The sequence below is a fragment of the Apostichopus japonicus genome, chromosome 20 (assembly GCF_037975245.1).
Source record: "Apostichopus japonicus isolate 1M-3 chromosome 20, ASM3797524v1, whole genome shotgun sequence".
Lineage (NCBI taxonomy): Eukaryota > Metazoa > Echinodermata > Holothuroidea > Aspidochirotida > Stichopodidae > Apostichopus > Apostichopus japonicus.
The window spans coordinates 16,756,862-16,779,544 of record NC_092580.1 but is presented as its reverse complement, the minus strand read 5'-3'; the positions used below and the strand labels follow the sequence as shown (position 1 = coordinate 16,779,544).

Here is a 22,683-nt window from a genome sequence, read left to right as displayed (position 1 = left end):
CTGCTTACAAGGCTTAGGAAGTGTCATTTCCGACGATCTAGGAGGCCTTTTAGCTAAAACATGTAGGTACACTGCGCGCCGACCCATGGTGGCGCTTCTATTAGATAGTAACAAGACGCCCTCCCAGGAAACGGTCAAGCCCCTAGCGCCCCCCCCCCCCGCCCACTGAAAAATCCTGGCTACGCCACTGACATCCACAGAGATTTTGCAATTGACGTTGATGCTGTGCTGAAGATATTTGCATCAGATGGCAATTGTCGGATAGCTCTCGCCTTCTTTTATTAGGTTAACTTAAACATTAACTAGTTACAGTTGTATCAAAGACAATTACTAGCTATAGTTGTATCAAAGACATTTCTGGCCTATCTTCGTATCGCGTATCTACAAGTATCAGAAGTTGAAAAGTAAGACTACTCTGTACATGAGCCTTGCTAATTTTAAATACATTATGTAGTATTGCATACGTACTATTTTAACTCGTTTGTTTTGGGGTTTAAAATTGATATTGAATGAGGTGTCTCAAGTTATCATCCGGCCAGGGAACCAGAATGAACACTCGGGAAGGGCCTTTTCCGGCAATGTGGGGGTCACTTTTCTTGTACGCTCCGCGCCAACCGGTGGTGGCGCTCCGCTCAGATAGTCGTGCCTACAACTTTGAAAATCCTGGCTACGCCCTGATTATTATAAACTTAGGACTGATTACTATCTGAAGCGGACACAATTATCCCTTCATTGCCTGAAATTCATGTTGCCGCTAATAGAAAAGATCCAGCTGTTTGATCTAGCACTGCCATGGAGTGCATGCATTCCTAAATATACCGACCCACAGATGAAGATTCTTAACCACAAAACAGTTGTGCAGCACAAAGAGGGGGGGAATAATTGGTGTAGCTTCCAGCAGCTTAGTAAATATGGTTGACTGACTTCGATGAAAGACAAGACAAGAAAGCATCCATATTAATGAGGCAGGGCACGCGGCCGACGCTCTGGGCGAGAAATTCAGTTTTGACGAACGGAAGGAAAGGAATGGATGCAACCTATACTGCGGCTGCTTTGCATTGAATGTGAGTAAAGGATATTATCTATCTACTATCACTGGGTAGAGTTTATCAATCTAGTTCGACAATTAGAATGATTAAGTTTACGTTTCCTTTGTTTTGGCTGAGGAATACAAAACATTTGAAAGAGCTTGCTAATAATTTGATTTGATTTATTTGTTTTATCACGTGAATATATACATTGTGAAAGGAAGTCTTCTAAAAAACCTATATTGGCTTAACAAATAAAGTAGAAGACTCCCTGAAAAAGGAAAAGAAAAGGAAATGAAAATATTACAGTTCACAAAAAATCAATAGTAGTATGATATTCGAATTAATAAGATGCAATGATTTCTTTCATGAAATATTTTCTAAATGATCTTTTTGATACTTTATTTTTGTTAATTTCTGTTATAGAATTCCAAGTTCTTATAGCACGATTTCTTAAGCTTAACATTCCTATTGAAGTATTCGTTGTGTAATAATGCACATTATCAGCGTATCTTGTATTGTGAAAATGTAAATCCCTATTACTAATACTGTATTTCTGAAAAGTATTAGGCAGTAGTCAATTCCACGCCTTATAAGTGAAGGTGGCAATATTTAATTTGAATATAACCATTGACTTTCAATAAATTAGGATTCTTAAATATAGGGCTGGTGTGATCACGAGGTGCAGCACGTGATATTTGTCGGATTGCCTTCTTTTGTAGTATAATAAGTGAATTGAGATTAGTTTTATACGTGCCAGACCAAATAATAGAACAATAAGAAATATGTGCATGGTACTACCAGGGTTTGATAAAGTGTCTTTAAAATGTGTTGTGGCAAGAAGTGTTTTAATTTGGATAAAATCCCTGCATTTGTAGCAACTTTGTTGCAGACTGTTGAAATGTGAGCACACCAGGAAAGGTTGTGATCAATCTGGACCCCTAAGAATTTAGTAGTGCTTGAAAATTTTGCCTCTCATAATAACGTCTTTATCCCAATTAAATGTTCTGGAAGTATTAAAGACTATGTAATTAGTTGTGTCTATGTTGAGCGATAGTTTATTGGCAGCAAACCAGTCATTAAATTTATCTAGTTCAAAGAAACTTTATTATGAAAAGAGTTTACATTTACATCTGATTCAAAGAAAATATATATATCATCAGCAAATAGAATAATGTTAGCAATTTTCGAAACATGGCAGATGTCATTGACATATAAAATAAATAGTAAAGGACCTAAAATAATAATGTGGGTAACTGTACAATAGTTATAACACCATATGCATGTAGACAGAAGTCAATGATTTCAGTTAATATAGATACACTGCAAAAACTCTGGTAAAGTGCATATTTGCCAAAAACAGCAGGTGTTAAATTAACACCAAGTTGAGAATCGTTTTCTTTACACCACAGAGGGTGTTAAATTCAATATCTTTGGTGTTGGTATTTTTACTCTGGTTGGTGTACAATTGCTTTTATTGCTTTTAACACCAAAATTGGTGTTATTTTAGACCTTCCCACTGATGTTGACTTTCAAAGTATTGCCTTAGTCTGGGCTGTTGAACAATACGCATACGCAATAAACAACAGGGAAAACTGAAGATGTTATTTTTAAAGTGTTACACGTTTTTTTTCACCTTGAAAGCATCATTTGTACCAAAAACATGAGCAAGCCCTATATGGTTGTTCAACTGATTTTTTTCTTCTGCGTTCTCAGATTTTAAACATTGCCGTTAATATTTGTGTGGATATTACGGGTGTTATCATAGGTGATATGGAATATAAAGTTTTACAATATGCCGATGACACAACTATTATATCACTGGCACTGAAAATTCCCTTTCACAAACTTTCAAGCTTCTGGAAAACTTCAATAATATATCTGGTTTGAAAATTAACATGGATAAAGCTAGTGCTGTTTGGATAGGATCCAAAAAAAGTAGTGATGATGATTTATGGTATCTTGGGTTGAAGCTAATATGTTCAGTTATCTTGGGGCAACATTGTGTATACCTGTACAATTGGATGTTATTGTGAATGTAAATAATGTTATTACTATGCAAGATATTACAAAACAAGTTCCTCACTGGTCAAAGAGGTTTCTGACAGTTTTAGGTAGAATAGTTGTGGTTAAATATCTTTTAGTGCCAAAATTGAGCCATCTTGTGATGTACTGTACTTTAATAGTCTTACCCAGTGATAGCATTGAAGACACTTCTGAGCTCTACACCCACCCCCAACTTACCCCCGACCCCAACCCCACTTGAAGGAAATAGGCTTCTTCAGGGCCCGTAACCTAACTCCTAACCCTAGAACCCCTAAACCTAGAACCCCTAACCCTAGAACCCCTAACCCTAGAACCCCTAACCCTAGAACCCCTAACCCTAGAACCCCTAACCCTAGAACCCCTGACCCTAGTGTAAGGGGCAGTTAGTAAACATATACTCTGATGAGGGATCTAATTTAATAGTCTTACCTAGGGATCGCACTGAAGACACCTTTGTCCTTTGAGGTGGGGGGGGGGGAGGGGGAGGTGAGGGTAGTAATACATACTCTGATGAGTGATGTCCTTTAATAGCTAGTCTTACCCAATGATATCACTGAAGACACTTCTGACCTCTACATTCACCCCGACTAACCCCCGATCCCCACCCCGCTTAAAGGAAATAGGCTTCTTCAGGGCCCTTAACCCTAACCATAGTGTAAGGGGGGAGGTGTTAGAAATACATATACTCTGACGAGGGATCTAATTTAAAAGTCTTACCTAGTGATAGCACTGACGATTATGTCCTTTGAGGATGGGGGAGGGGAGGGATGAGGGTAGTGATGATGATTTATGTAAGGATTATAACTTTTCTTGGGTTGAAGATAATATATTCAGTTATCATGGGGCAACATTGTGTACACAATTGGATGTTATTGTGAATGTAAATTATGTTACTACTATGCAAGATATTACAAAACAAATTCCCCACTGGTCAAAGAGGTTTCTGACAGTTTTAAGGTAGAATAGTTGAGGTTAAATCTCTTTTGTTGCTGAAATTGAACCATCTTGTTCTTTCACTTCCAGCTCCAAGTAAAGAAATTATTAAGGGGATTAATTCCAAGTTTTATAACTTTGTATGGGGAGGTAAAGTAGATAGGATCAGTAGAAATCAAATGGCGCTTCCCGTTACAAAAGGGGGTGCTAGCATGATTCAATTTGAACCTTTGGCGAAGGCACTTAAAATTACTAGGATTTGTAGATTGCCTAATTATAACATTGGCAGTAATTAAAGGTGTGTAATTTATATAAAGTGAATACTCCTCATTGTAATTTTGATTACTCTTCTTGTACTCATTGGGATAGAGTTATTAAAGAAAGTAAAAATACCTTTTGGAAAAGTTTTTTTTCCAGCCTGGTAGGATTTTTACTGTTTCGCTCAAGCCCCAAAATATTCATGGTGTTTTAAGTTCCAGTATTTGGCACAATGAAAAAATTAAGGTGGGTAATATATGCATTTTGTATAAAGATTGGCACAGACATGGTATATGATATGTTAACGATCTAATAAACTCAAAGGGTGAGTTTTTAACTGCTGATGAGATTTATACAAAATATGATGTGACCACAAATGTTCTTCACTTGCATGGTATTAAAAAGGCAATAGAGAAATCATTTTCTGGTCTATTAGGTCAGAGAAATAATTATCCTTGTGCACTTTTTGTGGTGTGGCAGATGAGAGTTTAATTCATTTATTTTCGGAATGCGGCTTCACCCAGAAAGTATGGAGGGATTTTCAAAACGGGGTTCAGATCAAACTGAATATCAATATTGCAGTTAGTAAAGAGCTTGTTCTGTTTGGAAATTAATTGTACAAAGACTATGTGTTAATAACATCCTTTTGATTCTGAAATTTTTCTGTTTACAAAAGTAAGGTTAAAAATGAGAAACCTTCCTTTAGCTATGGTAAAATTGATTTGAAGAAATTTTATCTAAATTAAGAAAAGTTTAATAAAACTAATTGTAAGCAACATACTTTTGATATCAGATGGCATAACTGGAAAGCTTTATTTGTAGTTGAATGATTTATTTGTTGTTGTTGATAATATTGCCCACACATCCATGGTGTTTGGTCCATCTCTGTTCTGTCTTGGACTCTCTGCAATCATACTTTCTCTTTGGTTTTCTTTCAACATAATCCCAAGGTAAACTGTTGACCGTGTTAAAGAGGCTCAATTTGAGATTCAGCAATTGTTCAAAAACAAATTAATACAAAAACCATTATTATTACAAACATAACAAATGTAATAATTAAAGGACAATTGAAGAACAATGAAGTACATGTGGCTCGATGATGTCAAATGTAAACTTGATTAGTTCTGCAGCCTTGTGTGTACAGAAAATTTAAGTTTATATGGAATATATCCCAAATGGAATAAGAATTTTGTTATTCATGGCATATATCACATGAACCAATAATGGTTTTAGGATTTTTGTCTTCAGCTAAAATGCTCTACTACTAAATGATGTTCTTAGATACCTTTCATATTTAAGACGAGAAACATGGTATCTTTTACCATACTTGTTCATGCGGTTAAGTAGGCTATAAGTCTATATATGTTATTACAAGAAATCAAACTGTAACAGCTACTGTCGATTAATCCAGTTATAGTAACCTATGAACTTAAAGGTGCCATCAAAATGTGCAGATCCTTTTCTGCATATTTGCTGCAAACTGTTGAACTGATAGCATTCTGATGCAAGCGTAATTAAACTGTTTGTTGACTCAAAATGTTGAATTTCAAGATTAATTAAGTCATCAATGTTTGCTGCAAATTGTGGAAATGATGACTTTATGATGTGAACATAACTTATCTTTTTGTTCCAAAATATTGAATGGGCAATTGAAAAATTGTCATTTTGCAGTACAAAGTTAAATTTGTCATTGATTAGAATTAAGAAATTTCTAGTTTTGTTGCAAATTGTCAATATGTAACTTTCTTCCTGGGATATGTCTGCTGGGACCAGGAAACCTGCCAGGAATTCCATGAATTAAGCAACCAGCATTAAGAACATTGCAATTTACATATGGGATATACTGGAATCAAGATTGAAAAGAAACTTATCATAAATTTCTTCTTGTTTGCTTTTAGAACGATGAAAAGGGGAATGAGAGGAACCAAATGATGAAACTAACTAATAGAAGAACAAAGAACGATGTGATACTGAGTGTTATAATGATAATTAGGGTATCATTTTCCATACAAAGGTCCAATTGTTCTATACTAGTTCATATACTCTTCTCCCTAACCCTTCCCCTCCCTTCCCTCCCCTCCCTTCCCTCCCCTTTCCTCCCTCCCATTCCCACCTCCCCACAACCAACCAACCCACCACACCTCACCACTATCTAAGCGTGAGTAGCTATTTAAGAGTGACCAGGTATCTAAGAGTGACCAAGTATCTAAGCGTGACAAGGTATCTAATTGGACCAGTTACATAGGCGTGACTACTGTAGATATCTAAGAGTGACCAGGTATCTAAGAGTGACAAGGTATCTAAGAGTGACCAGGTATCTTAGAGTGACCAGATATCTAAGCATGACCAGGTATCTAAGCGTGACCAGGGATCTAATGGTGACAATAACTTTGAGGGGTCACCCCTCGTAATCATGGTCACCCCTCGTAATCATGGTCACCCCTCGTAATCATGGTCACCCCTCGTAATCATGGTCACCCCTCGTAATCATGGTCACCCCTCGTAATCATGGTCACCCCTCGTAATCATCGTCACCCCTCGTAATCGTTGTCACCCCTCGTAATCGTTGTCACCCCTCGTAATCATCGTCACCCCTCGTCATTTTTGTCACCCTTCGTACTCGTCGTCACGCCTCGCACTCATCCTCACCCCTTGCACTGCGAGGGATGCGAGGGGTGGTGTTGAGTGTGACGATGAGTGCATTGGGTGACGATGAATGCGAGGTGTGACGATGAGTGCGAGGTGTGACGATGAGTGCGAGGGGTGACGATGAGTGCGAGGGGTGACGATGAGTGCGAGGGGTGACGATGAGTGCGAGGGGTGACGATGAGTGCGAGGGGTGACGATGAGTGCGAGGGGTGACGATGAGTGCGAGGGGTGACGATGAGTGCGAGGTGTGACGATGAGTGCGAGGGGTGACGATGAGTGCGAGGGGTGACGATGAGTGCGAGGGGTGACGATGAGTGCGAGGGGTGACGATGAGTGCGAGGGGTGACGATGAGTGCCAGGGGTGACGATGAGTGCCAGGGGTGACGATGAGTGCCAGGGGTGACGATGAGTGCGAGGGGTGACGATGAGTGCGAGGGGTGACCAGAGTGATTAGGTATCTAAGGGTGACCAGGAATCTAAGAGTGATTAGGTATTGAGTATGACTAGGTATCTAACTGTGACCAGGTATCTAAGGGTGACGATGAGTGCTAGGGGTGATGATACTATTCTCCCTAATCCCTCCCCTCCCTACCCTTCCCAACTCCCACCTCACCTGACCACACACCACACCTCTCCTCACCTATATCTAAGCTGGACCAGGTACCTAAGAGTGACCAGGTATCCAGTCGTCACCAAGTATCTAGGCGTGACCAGGTTTCAAGGCAGGTATCTGAGCACAACTGGGTATCTGAGAGGGTATCTGAGTGCGACCAGGTATCTGAGAGTGACCAGGTATCTGAGCACGACCCAGTATCTGAGCGCAATCGGAAATCGGGGCGCAACCGGGTATCTGACAGGGTATCTGAGTGTGACCGGGTATCAAAGCTCTGCTGGGTATCTGAACACAACCAAGTATCTGACGGGCATATCTGAGTGCAACTGGGTATCTGAGAGCAACCAGGTATCTGAGCACGACCCAGTATCTGAGTGCGATCAGGAATCTGAGTGCAACCGGGTATCTCACAGGGTATCTGAGTGTGACCGGATATCTGAGCGCAAAGGAGTATCTGACGGGTATCTGAGTGTGACCGGGTATCTGAACGTGACCGTGTATCTGTCCACAACCGGGTATCTGACAAGGTTTCTGAGTGTGACCGGGTATCAGAGCTCGACTGGTACCTGGGCGCAACTGGGTGTCTGACCACAACTGGGTATCTGACGAGGTATCTGAGTGTGACCAGATATCTGAGTGCGACTGGGTATCAGAGCGTGACTGGTATCTGAGTGCAACCGGGAATCTGACAGGGTATCTGAGTGTGACCGGGTATCTGAGCATGACCAGGTATCAGAGCGCGATCATGTATCTGAGCACAACTGGTTATCTGACAGGGTATCTGAGTGCGACTGGGTATCAGAGCGCGACTGGTATCTGAGCGCAACTGGGTATCTGACAGGGTTTCTGAGTGTGACCGGATGTGTGAGCGTGACCGGGTATCAGAGCGCAACCTATATCTGAGCACAACTGGGTATCTGACAGGGTATCTGAGTGTGATCGGGTATCAGAGCACGACTGGTATCTGAGCGCAACTGGGTGTCTGAACACAACTGGGTGTCTGACGAGATATCTGAGTGTGTCCGGATATCTGAGTGCGACTGGGTATCAGAGCGTGACTGGTATCTGAGTGCAACTGGGTATCTGACAGGGTATCTAAGTGTGACCGGGTATCTGAGCGATCGCAGGTATCAGAGCGCGACCATGTATCTGAGCACAACTGGGTATCTGACAGGGTATCTGAGTGCGACTGGGTATCAGAGCACGACTGGTATCTGAGCGCAACTGGGTGTCTGAACACAACTGGGTGTCTGACGAGATATCTGAGTGTGTCCGGATATCTGAGTGCGACTGGGTATCAGAGCGTGACTGGTATCTGAGCGCAACTGGGTATCTGACAGGGTATCTGAGTGTGACTGGGTATCTGAGCGTGACCGGGTATCAGAGCGCAACCGTGTATCTGAGCACAACTGGGTGTCTGACAGGGTATCTGAGTGTGATCGGGTATCAGAGCACGACTGGTATCTGAGCGCAACTGGGTGTCTGAACACAACTGGGTGTCTGACGAGGTATCTGAGTGTGTCCGGATATCTGAGTGCGACTGGGTATCAGAGCGTGACTGGTATCTGAGTGCAACCAGATATCTGACCAGGTATCTGAGCGCGGCTGGGTATCTGAGGGCGACTGGGTATCCGAGCACGACTGGGTATCTGAACGAGTATATATTTATATTTTACAGATGTTCCAGACTTCCAGATGCTATGGATGTTATCACCATCAGCAAGCTCCACCGACCACCAGCCTGTTGCCACAAGCAAAAGAGTCATGCAGTATGTGTGTTTGTATGACAATGATTTTACTGTATATTTTATTGCTAATTTGAAGAGTGTTTTTAATAAAATAAAATATGGCATAATTTGTTAAAGAAATGCCTGATTGTTTTTTTCTAATTTATATTTTATAGATGTTCCAGACTACCTCAGCCACCAGATAACACCATCAACAACTCCACCGACCATCAGCCACCAACCTTTCACCACGAGCAAAAGAGTAATGCAGTATGTACGTTTGTATTACAATGATTTTACCATATATTTTAATGCAGATTTGAAGAGTGTTTTAAGTAAAATAAAACATGGAATCATTTGTTAGAGAATGCATGATTATTTTTTCTAGTTTATATTTTATAGATGTTCCAGACTTCCCCAGCCAATGAATACCACCATCAACAAGCTCCACCGACCACCAGCCAACCTCCTGTTGCCACGAGCAAAAGAGAAATGCAGTATTTGTGTTTTTATGACAATGATTTTACTGTATATTTTAATGCAGATTTGAAGAATGATTTAAATAAAATAAAATATGGCATCTTTTGTTAGAGAGATGCCTGATTCGTTTACTTCTAGTTTATATTTTACAGATGTTCCAGACTCGCCCAGCCACCAAATACCACCATCAACAAACTGTACCCTCCACCGACCACCAGCCTTTGCCACTAGCAAAAGAGTATTGCAGTATGTGTGTTTGTATTACAATTATTTTACCATATATTTTTATGCAGATTTGAAGAGTGTTTTAAATAAAATACAACATGGCATCTTTTGTTAGGGAAATGCCGGATTCGTTTCTTTCTAGATTATATTTTACAGATGTTCCAGACCTCTCCAGCCACCAACCACCAAATACCACAATCAACAAGCTGAACCTTCCACCGACCACCAGCCTGTTGCCACGAGCAAAAGAGTAATGCAGTATGTGTGTTTGTATGACAATGATTTTACTGTATATTTTATTGCTAATTTGAAGAGTGTTTTTAATAAAATAAAACATGGCATAATTTGTTAAAGAAATGCCTGATTGTTTTTTTCTAATTTATATTTTATAGATGTTCCAGACTACCTCAGCCACCAGATAACACCATCAACAACTCCACCGACCATCAGCCACCAACCTTTCACCACGAGCAAAAGAGTAATGCAGTATGTACGTTTGTATTACAATGATTTTACCATATATTTTTATGCAGATTTGAAGAGTGTTTTAAGTAAAATAAAACATGGAATCATTTGTTAGAGAATGCATGATTATTTTTTCTAGTTTATATTTTATAGATGTTCCAGACTTCCCCAGCCAATGAATACCACCATCAACAAGCTCCACCGACCACCAGCCAACCTCCTGTTGCCACGAGCAAAAGAGAAATGCAGTATTTGTGTTTTTATGACAATGATTTTACTGTATATTTTAATGCAGATTTGAAGAATGATTTAAATAAAATAAAATATGGCATCTTTTGTTAGAGAGATGCCTGATTCGTTTACTTCTAGCTTATATTTTACAGATGTTCCAGACTCGCCCAGCCACCAAATACCACCATCAACAAACTGCACCCTCCACCGACCACCAGCCTTTGCCACTAGCAAAAGAGCATTGCAGTATGTGTGTTTGTATTACAATTATTTTACCATATATTTTTATGCAGATTTGAAGAGTGTTTTAAATAAAATACAACATGGCATCTTTTGTTAGGGAAATGCCGGATTCGTTTCTTTCTAGATTATATTTTACAGATGTTCCAGACCTCTCCAGCCACCAACCACCAAATACCACCATCAATAAGCTGAACCTTCCAACGACCACCAGCCTGTTGCCACGAGCAAAAGAGTCATGCAGTATGTGTGTTTGTATGACAATGATTTTATTGTATATTTTATTGCTAATTTGAAGGGTGTTTTTAATAAAATAAAACATGGCATAATTTGTTAAAGAAATGCCTGATTGTTTTTTTCTAATTTATATTTTATAGATGTTCCAGACTACCTCAGCCACCAGATAACACCATCAACAACTCCACCGACCATCAGCCACCAACCTTTCACCACGAGCAAAAGAGTAATGCAGTATGTACGTTTGTATTACAATGATTTTACCATATATTTTTATGCAGATTTGAAGAGTGTTTTAAGTAAAATAAAACATGGAATCATTTGTTAGAGAATGCCTGATTATTTTTTCTAGTTTATATTTTATAGATGTTCCAGACTTCCCCAGCCAATGAATACCACCATCAACAAGCTCCACCGACCACCAGCCAACCTCCTGTTGCCACGAGCAAAAGAGAAATGCAGTATTTGTGTTTTTATGACAATGATTTTACTGTATATTTTAATGCAGATTTGAAGAATGATTTAAATAAAATAAAATATGGCATCTTTTGTTAGAGAGATGCCTGATTCGTTTACTTCTAGCTTATATTTTACAGATGTTCCAGACTCGCCCAGCCACCAAATACCACCATCAACAAACTGCACCCTCCACCGACCACCAGCCTTTGCCACTAGCAAAAGAGTATTGCAGTATGTGTGTTTGTATTACAATTATTTTACCATATATTTTTATGCAGATTTGAAGAGTGTTTTAAATAAAATACAACATGGCATCTTTTGTTAGGGAAATGCCGGATTCGTTTCTTTCTAGATTATATTTTACAGATGTTCCAGACCTCTCCAGCCACCAACCACCAAATACCACCATCAACAAGCTGAACCTTCCACCGACCACCAGCTCTTTGCCACTAGCAAAAGAGTAATGCAGTATGTGTGTTTGTATGACAATGATTTTACTGTATATTTTGATGCTGATTTGAAGAGTGTTTCAAATAAAATAAAACATGGCATCATTTGTTAAAGAAATGCCTGATTGTTATATCTTTCTAGTTTATATTTTACAGATGTTCCAGACTTGCCCAGCCACCAAATACCACCATCAACAAACTGCACCTTTCACCGACCACCAGCCTGTTGCCACTAGCAAAAGAGTAATGCAATATGTGTGTTTGTATTACAATGATTTTACCATATAGGTTTAGGCAAATTTGAAGAGTGTTTTAAATAAAATAAAACATGGCATAATTTGTTAAAGAAATGCCTGATTGTTTTTTTCTAATTTATATTTTATAGATATTCCAGACTTCCTCAGCCACCAGATAACACCATCAACAACTCCACCGACCATCAGCCACCAAAATTTCACCACGAGCAAAAGAGTAATGCAGTATGTACGTTTGTATTACAATGATTTTACCATATATTTTTATGCAGATTTGAAGAGTGTTTTAAGTAAAATAAAACATGGAATCATTTGTTAGAGAATGCCTGATTATTTTTTCTAGTTTATATTTTATAGATGTTCCAGACTTCCCCAGCCAATGAATACCACCATCAACAAGCTCCACCGACCACCAGCCAACCTCCTGTTGCCACGAGCAAAAGAGAAATGCAGTATTTGTGTTTTTATGACAATGATTTTACTGTATATTTTAATGCAGATTTGAAGAATGATTTAAATAAAATAAAATATGGCATCTTTTGTTAGAGAGATGCCTGATTCGTTTACTTCTAGCTTATATTTTACAGATGTTCCAGACTCGCCCAGCCACCAAATACCACCATCAACAAACTGCACCCTCCACCGACCACCAGCCTTTGCCACTAGCAAAAGAGTATTGCAGTATGTGTGTTTGTATTACAATTATTTTACCATATATTTTTATGCAGATTTGAAGAGTGTTTTAAATAAAATACAACATGGCATCTTTTGTTAGGGAAATGCCGGATTCGTTTCTTTCTAGATTATATTTTACAGATGTTCCAGACCTCTCCAGCCACCAACCACCAAATACCACCATCAACAAGCTGAACCTTCCACCGACCACCAGCTCTTTGCCACTAGCAAAAGAGTAATGCAGTATGTGTGTTTGTATGACAATGATTTTACTGTATATTTTGATGCTGATTTGAAGAGTGTTTCAAATAAAATAAAACATGGCATCATTTGTTAAAGAAATGCCTGATTGTTATATCTTTCTAGTTTATATTTTACAGATGTTCCAGACTTGCCCAGCCACCAAATACCACCATCAACAAACTGCACCTTTCACCGACCACCAGCCTGTTGCCACTAGCAAAAGAGTAATGCAATATGTGTGTTTGTATTACAATGATTTTACCATATAGTTTTAGGCAAATTTGAAGAGTGTTTTAAATAAAATAAAACATGGCATAATTTGTTAAAGAAATGCCTGATTGTTTTTTTCTAATTTATATTTTATAGATGTTCCAGACTACCTCAGCCACCAGATAACACCATCAACAACTCCACCGACCATCAGCCACCAACCTTTCACCACGAGCAAAAGAGTAATGCAGTATGTACGTTTGTATTACAATGATTTTACCATATATTTTTATGCAGATTTGAAGAGTGTTTTAAGTAAAATAAAACATGGAATCATTTGTTAGAGAATGCCTGATTATTTTTTCTAGTTTATATTTTATAGATGTTCCAGACTTCCCCAGCCAATGAATACCACCATCAACAAGCTCCACCGACCACCAGCCAACCTCCTGTTGCCACGAGCAAAAGAGAAATGCAGTATTTGTGTTTTTATGACAATGATTTTACTGTATATTTTAATGCAGATTTGAAGAATGATTTAAATAAAATAAAATATGGCATCTTTTGTTAGAGAGATGCCTGATTCGTTTACTTCTAGCTTATATTTTACAGATGTTCCAGACTCGCCCAGCCACCAAATACCACCATCAACAAACTGCACCCTCCACTGACCACCAGCCTTTTGCCAATAACAAAAGAGTAATGCAGTATGTGTGTTTGTATTACAATGATTCTACCATATATTTTTATGCAGATTTGAAGAGTGTTTTAAATAAAATAAAACATGTAATCATTTGTTAGAGAATGCCTGATTATTTTTACCAGTTTATATTTTATAGATGTTCCAGACTTCATCAGCCACCAAATACCACCATCAATAAGCTCCACCGACCAACAGCCTGTTGCCACGAGCACAAGAGTAATGCAGTATGTGTGTTTGTATCACAATGATTTTACTGTATATTTTAATGCTGATTTGATGAGCGTTTCAAAAAAATTTAAAACATGGCACATTTGTTAAAGAAATGCCTGATTGCTATATCTTTCTAGTTTATATTTTACAGATGTTCCAGACTTGCCCAGCCGTCAAATACCACCATCAACAAACTGCACCTTCCACCGACCACCAGCCTTTTGCCACTAGCAAAAGAGTAATGCAGTATGTGTGTTTGTATTACAATGATTTTACCATATATTTTTATGCAGATTTGAAGAGTGTTTTAAATAAAATAAAACATGGCATAATTTGTTAGAGAATGCCTGATTCGTTTCTTTCTAGCTCATATTTTTACAGATGTTCCAGACTTTCCCAGCCACCAAATACCACCATCAACAAACTGCACCTTCCACCGACCACCAGCCTTTTGCCACTAGCAAAAGATTAATGCAGTATGTGTCTTTGTATTACAATGATTTTTAATATATATTTTTATGCAGATTTGAAGAATGATTTAAATAAAATAAAAGATGGCATCTTTTGTTAGAGAGATGCCTGTTTCGTTTCTTTCTAGCTTATATTTTTACAGATGTTCCAGACTCGCCCAGCCACCAAATACCCGATCATCAAGCTCCATCATCTACCGACCACCAGCCTTTTGTCACTAGAAAAAGAGTAATGCAGTATGTGTGTATGTATTACAATGATTTTACCATACATTTTTATGCAGATTTGAAGAATGATTTAATTAAAATAAAACATGGCATCTTTTGTTAGAGCGATGCCTGATTCGTTTCTTTCTAGCTTATATTTTACAGATGTTCCAGACTTGCCCAGCCACCAAATACCACCATCAACAAACTGCACCTTCCACCGACCACCAGCCTTTAGCCACTAGCAAAAGAGTAATGCAGTATGTGTGTTTGTATTACAATGATTTTATCATATATGTTTATGCAGATTTGAAGAGTGTTTTAAATAAAATAAAACATGACATAATTTGTTAAAGAAATGCCCGAATTTAATTCTAGTTTATATTTTATAGATGTTCCAGACTTCAACATCCACCAAATACCACCATAAACAAGCTCCACTGACCATCAGCCACCAACCTTTCACCACGAGCAAAAGAGTAATGCAGTATGTGTGTTTGTATCACAATGATTTTTAATATATATTTTAATACAGATTTGAAGAATGATTTAAATAAAATAAAAGATGGCATCTTTTGTTAGACAGATGCCTGATTCGTTTCTTTCTAGATTATATTTTTACAGATGTTCCAGACTTGCCCAGCCACCAAATACCGGATCATCAAACTCCATCTTCCACTGACCACCAGCCTTTTGCCACTAGAAAAAGAGAAATGCAGTATGTGTGTTTGTATTACAACGACTCTAACATATATTTTTATGCAGATTTGAAGAGTGTTTCAAATAAAATAAAACATGGAATCATTTGTTAGAGAATGCCTGATTATTTTTTTCTAGTTTATATTTTATAGACGTTCCAGACTTGCCCAGCCACCAAATACCACCATCTACAAACTGCACCTTCCACTGACCACCAGCCTTTTGCCACTAGCAAATGAGTAATGCAGTATGTGTGTAAGTATTACAATGATTTACCATATAATTTTAGTCAGATTTGAAGAGTGTTTTAAGTAAAATAAAACATGGCATACTTTGTTAAAGACATGCCTGATTGTTATATCTAGTTTATATTTTATAGATGTTCCAGACTTGCCCAGCCACTCAACACCACCAAAATCCACCACGCTCTTATGTGTGTTTGTATTACAATGCTTTTATTATATATTTTTATGTGAATTTTGATGCGTGTTTACATGATATATAAATGCATCATTTTAATTTCATCTAGTTTAGGTTTTATAGATGTTCCAGGTTTATTTCTCCATCCACCAACCACGAATTACCTCCATCCGCCCGGCCACAAGTCAACTCCAGATGAAGTGACCGCTTGTAGTCAATGCCAGATGAAGTGTCACTGCTTGTGAGTGTAACCAGGTATCTGAGCGTGACCGGGTATCAGAGCGCAACCGGGTATCAGAGCACTACTGTGTATCTTAGCACAACTGGGTATCTGACAGGGTATCTGAGTGTGACCTGGTATCAGAGCGCGACTGGTTTCTGAGCGTAACTGGGTGTCTAACCACAACTGGGTATCTGACGAGGTATCTGAGTGTGACCGAAATCTGAGTGCGACCGGGTATCAGAGCACGACTGGGTATCTGAGCACAACCAAGTATCTGACAGAGTATCTGAGTGCTATCGGGTATCTGAGAGCAACCGGGTTTCTGACAGGGTATCTGAGTGTGACCGGGTATCTGAGCGTGACCAGGTATCAGAGCACGACCATGTATCTGAGCACAACTGGGTATCTGACAGGGTATCTGAGTGTGACCGGGTATCAGAGCGCGACTGAGATCTGAGCGCAACTGGGTGTCTGAGCGCAACTGGGTATCTGACGGGGTACCTGAGTGTGACCGGATATCTGAGTGCGACCGGGTATCAGAGAGCGACTGGTATCTGAGTGCAACAGAATATCTGACAGGGTATCTGAGTGTGGCCGGGTATGTGAGCGTGACCGGGAACCAGAGCGCGACCATGTATCTGAGCACAACTGGGTATCTGACAGGGTATTTGAGTGTGACCAGGTATCAGAGCGCGACTGGTATCTGAGTGCAACCGAATATCTGACGGGGTATCTGAGTGTGACCGGATATCTGAGCATGACCGGGAATCAGAGCGCGACCATGTATCTGAGCACAACTGGGTATCTGACATGGTATTTGAGTGTGACCGGGTATCAGAGCGCAACTGGTGTCTGAGCGTAACTGGGTGTCTAAACACAACTGGGTATCTGACGAGGTATCTGAGTGTGTCTGGATATCTGAGTGCGACTGGGTATCAGAGCGCGACTGGTATCTGAGTGCAACCGAATATCTGACAGGATATCTGAGTGTGACTGGGTATGTGAACGTGAACGGGTATGAGGGCGCGACCGTGTATCTGAGCACAACTGGGTATCTGACAGGGTATCTGAGTGTGACTGGGTATCAGAGCGCGACTGGTATCTGAGCGCAACTGGGTGTCTGAACACAACTGGGTGTCTGACGAGATATCTGAGTGTGTCCGGATATCTGAGTGCGACTGGGTATCAGAGCGCGACTGGTATCTGAGTGCAACCGAATATCTTACGAGGTATCTGAGTGTGACCGGGTATGTGAGCGTGACCGGGTATCAGAGCGCAATCGTGTATCTGAGCACAACTGGGTATCTGACAGGGTATCTGAGTGTGACCGGGAATCAGAGCGCGACTGGTATCTGATCGCAACTGGGTGTCTGAACACAACTGGGTATCTGACGGGGTATCTGAGTGTGACCGGATATCTGAGTGCGACTGGGTATCTGACGGGTTATCTGAGCGCGGCTGGGTCTCTGATGGCGACTTGGTATCTGAGCACGACTAGGTATCTGAACAGGTATATTTTTATATTTTACAGATGTTCCAGACTTCCAGATGTTATGGAAGTTCTTGATGTCTTGGGAGTGTTAGCTCAGTGGTTGACGGCTCCTTTCATCATAAGGTCTCAGGTTCTAGTCACAAAGATATAGTGACTGCTTGCAGCCTCCGCCAGATGAAGTGACCGCTTGCAGCCACCAGGAACTCAGCCATCTCCCGTCCTATCACCCAGTCTCCATAGTAAAAGTGATGATACTAGCAGATGTACATGGACTAGATTGATTCAAAGGGCCATTTCTGGGAATGTACACGTGCTGGATCATGGAGGTCCGTACCAGATAAATTTGTTCTTAATGTTGCATTGATTAATAGTCCTAAACTACTTTAAAAAATTTCTTGAACATAGCTGTACAAGAGGAACCCATATCCAAGGTTTGCTTCAATATTTTTGAGTAATATTTCTCGTTTCCTCGACAGCTTGAAGATGAACTGGCAGAAAATACCTGCAATCACCTCCAGGATATTTGATCGACCTTCCATCGTTAATCCACCACTGGGAATTCGTAATTTCTTAATGAGGAAGTGTATGATGAGAATGTGTAGGATGAGCATGTGTAGATGAGTAACTACTACATCAATGAGAAAGCAGAGCTGGAATATCCATTTCTCTCTTCAGTTTATCATAAGGACATCACATTATTTAGTTCGCTATAAACGTTTTAAATTGCTATGAACTCATCATATATCATTCAATAATGTAAGGGATCTCGCTGAATGACATTCTATACAGACTGGCCGGGGATCAGCTTGGATGGATTTGAAATGGCCGAGTCCTTATGATTGTTTGCGGAACGCATAAGAATGGATTTTGTGATTGCTGTTATCAACATTTTGTGCATTTTAACAGAGACAAATGGAAATTTTGAGGTTTCGTCGCCTATTTTTGTATATTTCTAACTAGGATAACTTTATTCAATAAGTCCCGTTATAATTTAAAACGACACAAAAACATTTGAAGTAGTGTACGTAGGAAGGAACCCTATGTAGAATTAAATGTAGGAATGGAAAAGGGGACTTTGTCAACCAGGTTGCAGCGGTCGTACATATTAGTGTTTTGATTACTTAATAGCTATTAGCCATATGCATGATCCTTCATGACGAACTGCATGCTAAAAGACTTATTCATATGCAATGAAGATACAGCTCAAGTTTTAGGCAAACTACATATTTACACAAACCGTGTGTATATTACTTGTTTGGTAGTGGGATCATTTGAAATGCTTATTTAGAAAATGTAAATGATGTTAAAGTTTGCTCGAAAATCTAAATAATTTTTGTGTGTTAAAAATCATGAACACCTCCACTGTTTTTTACAGTCAATTATAAACAGGTTACTCCTTGTCTGCATGCTTAATGTTATAACGTAATCATCCATGCTCACATCAGAACTTATGAAATCTAAATGGGGTGAAGATTGGGTTTTTAGTCCAAGAGTTTTCATGATTTTCAACACATGTTGTGCATTGCACTCTTTTTCTTTTATGCTAGGCTTGTTTATCAAAGTATATTGTTATTTTATTATTTATAACAAAGTTTACTTTCGTTATGTTAAACTTTACAAAAACATCTAAATAATTTATGTGTGTCAAAATCATGAACAACTCCATGGTTTTCCCAGTCATTTATATATAGATTACTATGTATCTAAGAACGACTAGGTATCTTATAAGCTTGAGGTATCTAAGCGCTACTAGGAATCTAAGTGCGACTGCGAATCTAAGCGCAACTGGGTATCTAAGCGCGACTAGGTAAATAAGGGCTGTAACTATAGGTATTTAAGCGCGACTGTGAATCTAAGTGCGACTGCGAATCTAAGCGCAAATTGGTATCTAAGCAGGACTATGTATAAGGTTGCCTAGGTATCTAAGGGTGACTAGGTATCTAAGTGCGACTTCGTATCTAAGTGCGACTAGTTATCTCAGGGCCACTAGGTATCTAAGCGCAACTAGGTATCTAAGCGCGACTTGGTATCTAAGTGCGACTAGTTATCTCAGGGCCACTGCGTATCTCAGGGCCACTTGGTTTCTAAGGGCGACTAGGTATCTTAGTGCGACTAGGTTTCTAAGTGCGACTAGGAATCTAAGTGCGACTTGGTATCTAAGCGCGACCAGTTTTCTAAGGGAGAACAGGTATATAAGCACCACTAGGTATCTAAGCGTCACTAGGTATCTAAGGGCCACTAGGTATCTAAGTGCGAGTAGATATCTAAGGGCCAGTAGGTATCTAAGTGCGACTAGGTAGCTAAGGGCCACTAGGTATCTAAGGGCCACTAGGTATTTAAGGACTACTAGGTAACTAAGCGCGACTAGGTATCTAAGCGCAACTAGGAATCTAAGTACGACTAGGTATCTAATTGCGACCAGGTTTCTAAGCGCGACCAGGTATCTAAGTGCCTCTAGGTATCTAAGTGCGACTAGGTATCTAAGGGCCACTAGGTATCTAAGTGCGACTAGGTATCTCAGGTTTCTAAGACAAGAAGGGCCTATTAGAAAACAGGGTTGTGGGCCTGTGATTTAGTTACATGGGGTATTGTATGAAATACAAAGATTTCATGTCTTACCAATTCAAGATACTGTATTCAGTTTCCTCTCAGTTCAAAGAATGATGTGACAAATTGCTCAAGAGATTAATGAGCTTAAATTTCTAAGTATTGTTCATCAATTTGCAGATGTTTCATGATGATATTTGTTGTTATAGGCTGGTGGTTCCATAGTCAAAGAAACTGAATAGATCAATTATGTCAACTTTTCTGGTTAATTTTTCCTTTCTTAGCCAAAATGCTAATAGCTTTGCTGGCCATACGTTTGTGATATATACCTTATTTATGTCGTATGAAGATAAAATAATGCCACAAATAGTTGCAAAAACAAAGGAAACAGAGGACTTGTGACTTTTCTTTCACTCACTTTTGTAGAGGTTATGGCAATGTTGAATTTATATTGTATGCTTACAATCTAGCTTGCAAAATTCTCCTCTCATTTCCCCCTCCCTGTGCTCTATCGTGACCGAAAAAGGAACTGTTTTGCTCAAAAGTCGAAGCAGGGAGTTGCGGTACAGGAAAACACAACAGAGGTTTCTAATGCATTTGATGCAGCTGCTTTTAGATTTTCACTGTGTAACTTATGCCTTTATATTTATTCATGAACATAAATCAAAAAATCTATTTTGTTTAATGCAATGATTTTGAATGTAAAAATAAAGGTGTTGACCAGTTATTTCAATAATAGGTAGACATATTTTTCACAATAATCAAGCCAGATATAAGGTACAATGAACAATACAGATTGGAAGACTTAAATATTAAATAGGTGTATGTAGACCCTGCATTCAAACACTAGGTAAGGTTGACCTGTTGTTCTACAATGTAGCCCATATGATGCAACTGAACAAAACAGATTGCATGGTTGTGGTAGATGTATATGTTGCCCATTCCTTCAAAAATAGGTAGACATTATTACACATGATGCGGCAATAGTGTACAACTCTGATTACATGCATGGTTCAGTCTGACAAATTTGTGTTGACAATACATTCAACCGATACAGGCGTGTATCCAGGGGGGGGGCGTTGGGGGCACGTGCCTCCAGGTAAGAAAAAGAGGAGAGAAAAAAGAGAGAGAGGACAAAACAGGGGGGAAAAAGAGGAGGAAGGAAGGGAATAGAAAAAGAAGAAAGAGAAAAAGAAGAAAACGAGTGAGTAGAAGATAAACGCCAATACACTGGGAAGAGAAAGAGGAGGTCATAATTACAGCACTGATCCCTGTTATAAACACAGGGTAGCCAGTGACGGATCGAGGATTTTGGAAGGGGTGTGCGCATCATCCTGCCCCTTACACCGACAACTCCATTTTTGACCTTTCCATTTTTCCTATCTCACTAATGTTTATATATAAAGGTGCAATTATGTTTCACCATGAGGAGCATGCTATAAGTTCATGTTCCTCGGGCCCTCCCTTAAAAATACTTCAGGTTCTTGGCGACTACGTTGCGTTAGATAGTGTAAAACCGACTACACCCCCCTTTCATGAATCACTCAGACTATAAAGCCGAAATTGAAAGGCAATTAGCTAGTCACCACTACGAAAAGTTAGAAAGTGATCTGACGTTTCAAACTAAAAGTTTAGTCCAGGAAACACTAATAGAAATGTTCTCTGCAAAAGAACTGCAAAAGTACTTGCTACACTCGATGTATACCAATACTCCCCAAGAGGAGGCATTAGATATATGTCAAGAAGTCTATGAAAAGGCGGAAAAAAGTGAATATGGAATAAATAAAATATCTTCCATATCCATGCGCAAACTAATTGAACTTAAATCTTAACAAGAAACTGTTTCGAGTTCAATAACCAATTCTATCTACAAAAGATCGATAATTGCGCTTTGGGTAGCCAAGCCTCTCCAGAAATCTGTGATATCGTCATGCAAAGACTAGAAAATCAGACTTTTTACCGACTGATAATAAAATCTTAAAATGGCTCCGCTATAGAGATGTCATTCTATTGCTTTACGACGGTTCACTTCAGGAACTTGAACAACTAGTAAACTGGCTGAATGAAATTCAGCCCTTCTTAAAGTTTATGGTAGAAATATCACACACCGAGGTAACATACCTAGATTTGAAAATCTTCAAAGGTCCAAGGTTCGAAACCAATGGGTTATTAGACACCAAAGTTGACACCAAACCCACGGAAACCTTCCAATACCTCGACAAAAACTTTGCACACCCACTTGCCACTTTTAAAGGCTTCATTAAAGGGCAGTGGCGTAGGTAGGATTTTT

At 39.4% G+C, this 22,683-nt stretch overlaps 1 protein-coding gene and 1 long non-coding RNA gene across 23 annotated transcripts in view; one reads left to right on the top strand and one right to left on the bottom strand.

Annotated features, from left to right (window-relative positions):
• Positions 1-22,683, bottom strand: part of LOC139961145 (rabenosyn-5-like) — a 126,635-nt gene that overhangs the window by 16,402 nt on the left and 87,550 nt on the right. The gene's annotated exons all lie outside the window — the stretch shown is intronic.
• Positions 995-21,025, top strand: LOC139961146 (uncharacterized). 22 transcript variants are annotated; one of them, XR_011790752.1, is made up of 9 exons: positions 995-1,064; positions 6,164-6,279; positions 9,206-9,296; positions 9,431-11,138; positions 11,273-11,366; positions 11,499-15,966; positions 16,241-16,372; positions 17,886-18,172; positions 18,323-21,025. It is a non-coding gene; the product is annotated as an uncharacterized lncRNA (long non-coding RNA). The 22 variants fall into 22 exon arrangements; XR_011790751.1 differs by having other exon boundaries at positions 11,273-11,370; XR_011790736.1 differs by having other exon boundaries at positions 9,431-9,524; positions 9,657-15,966.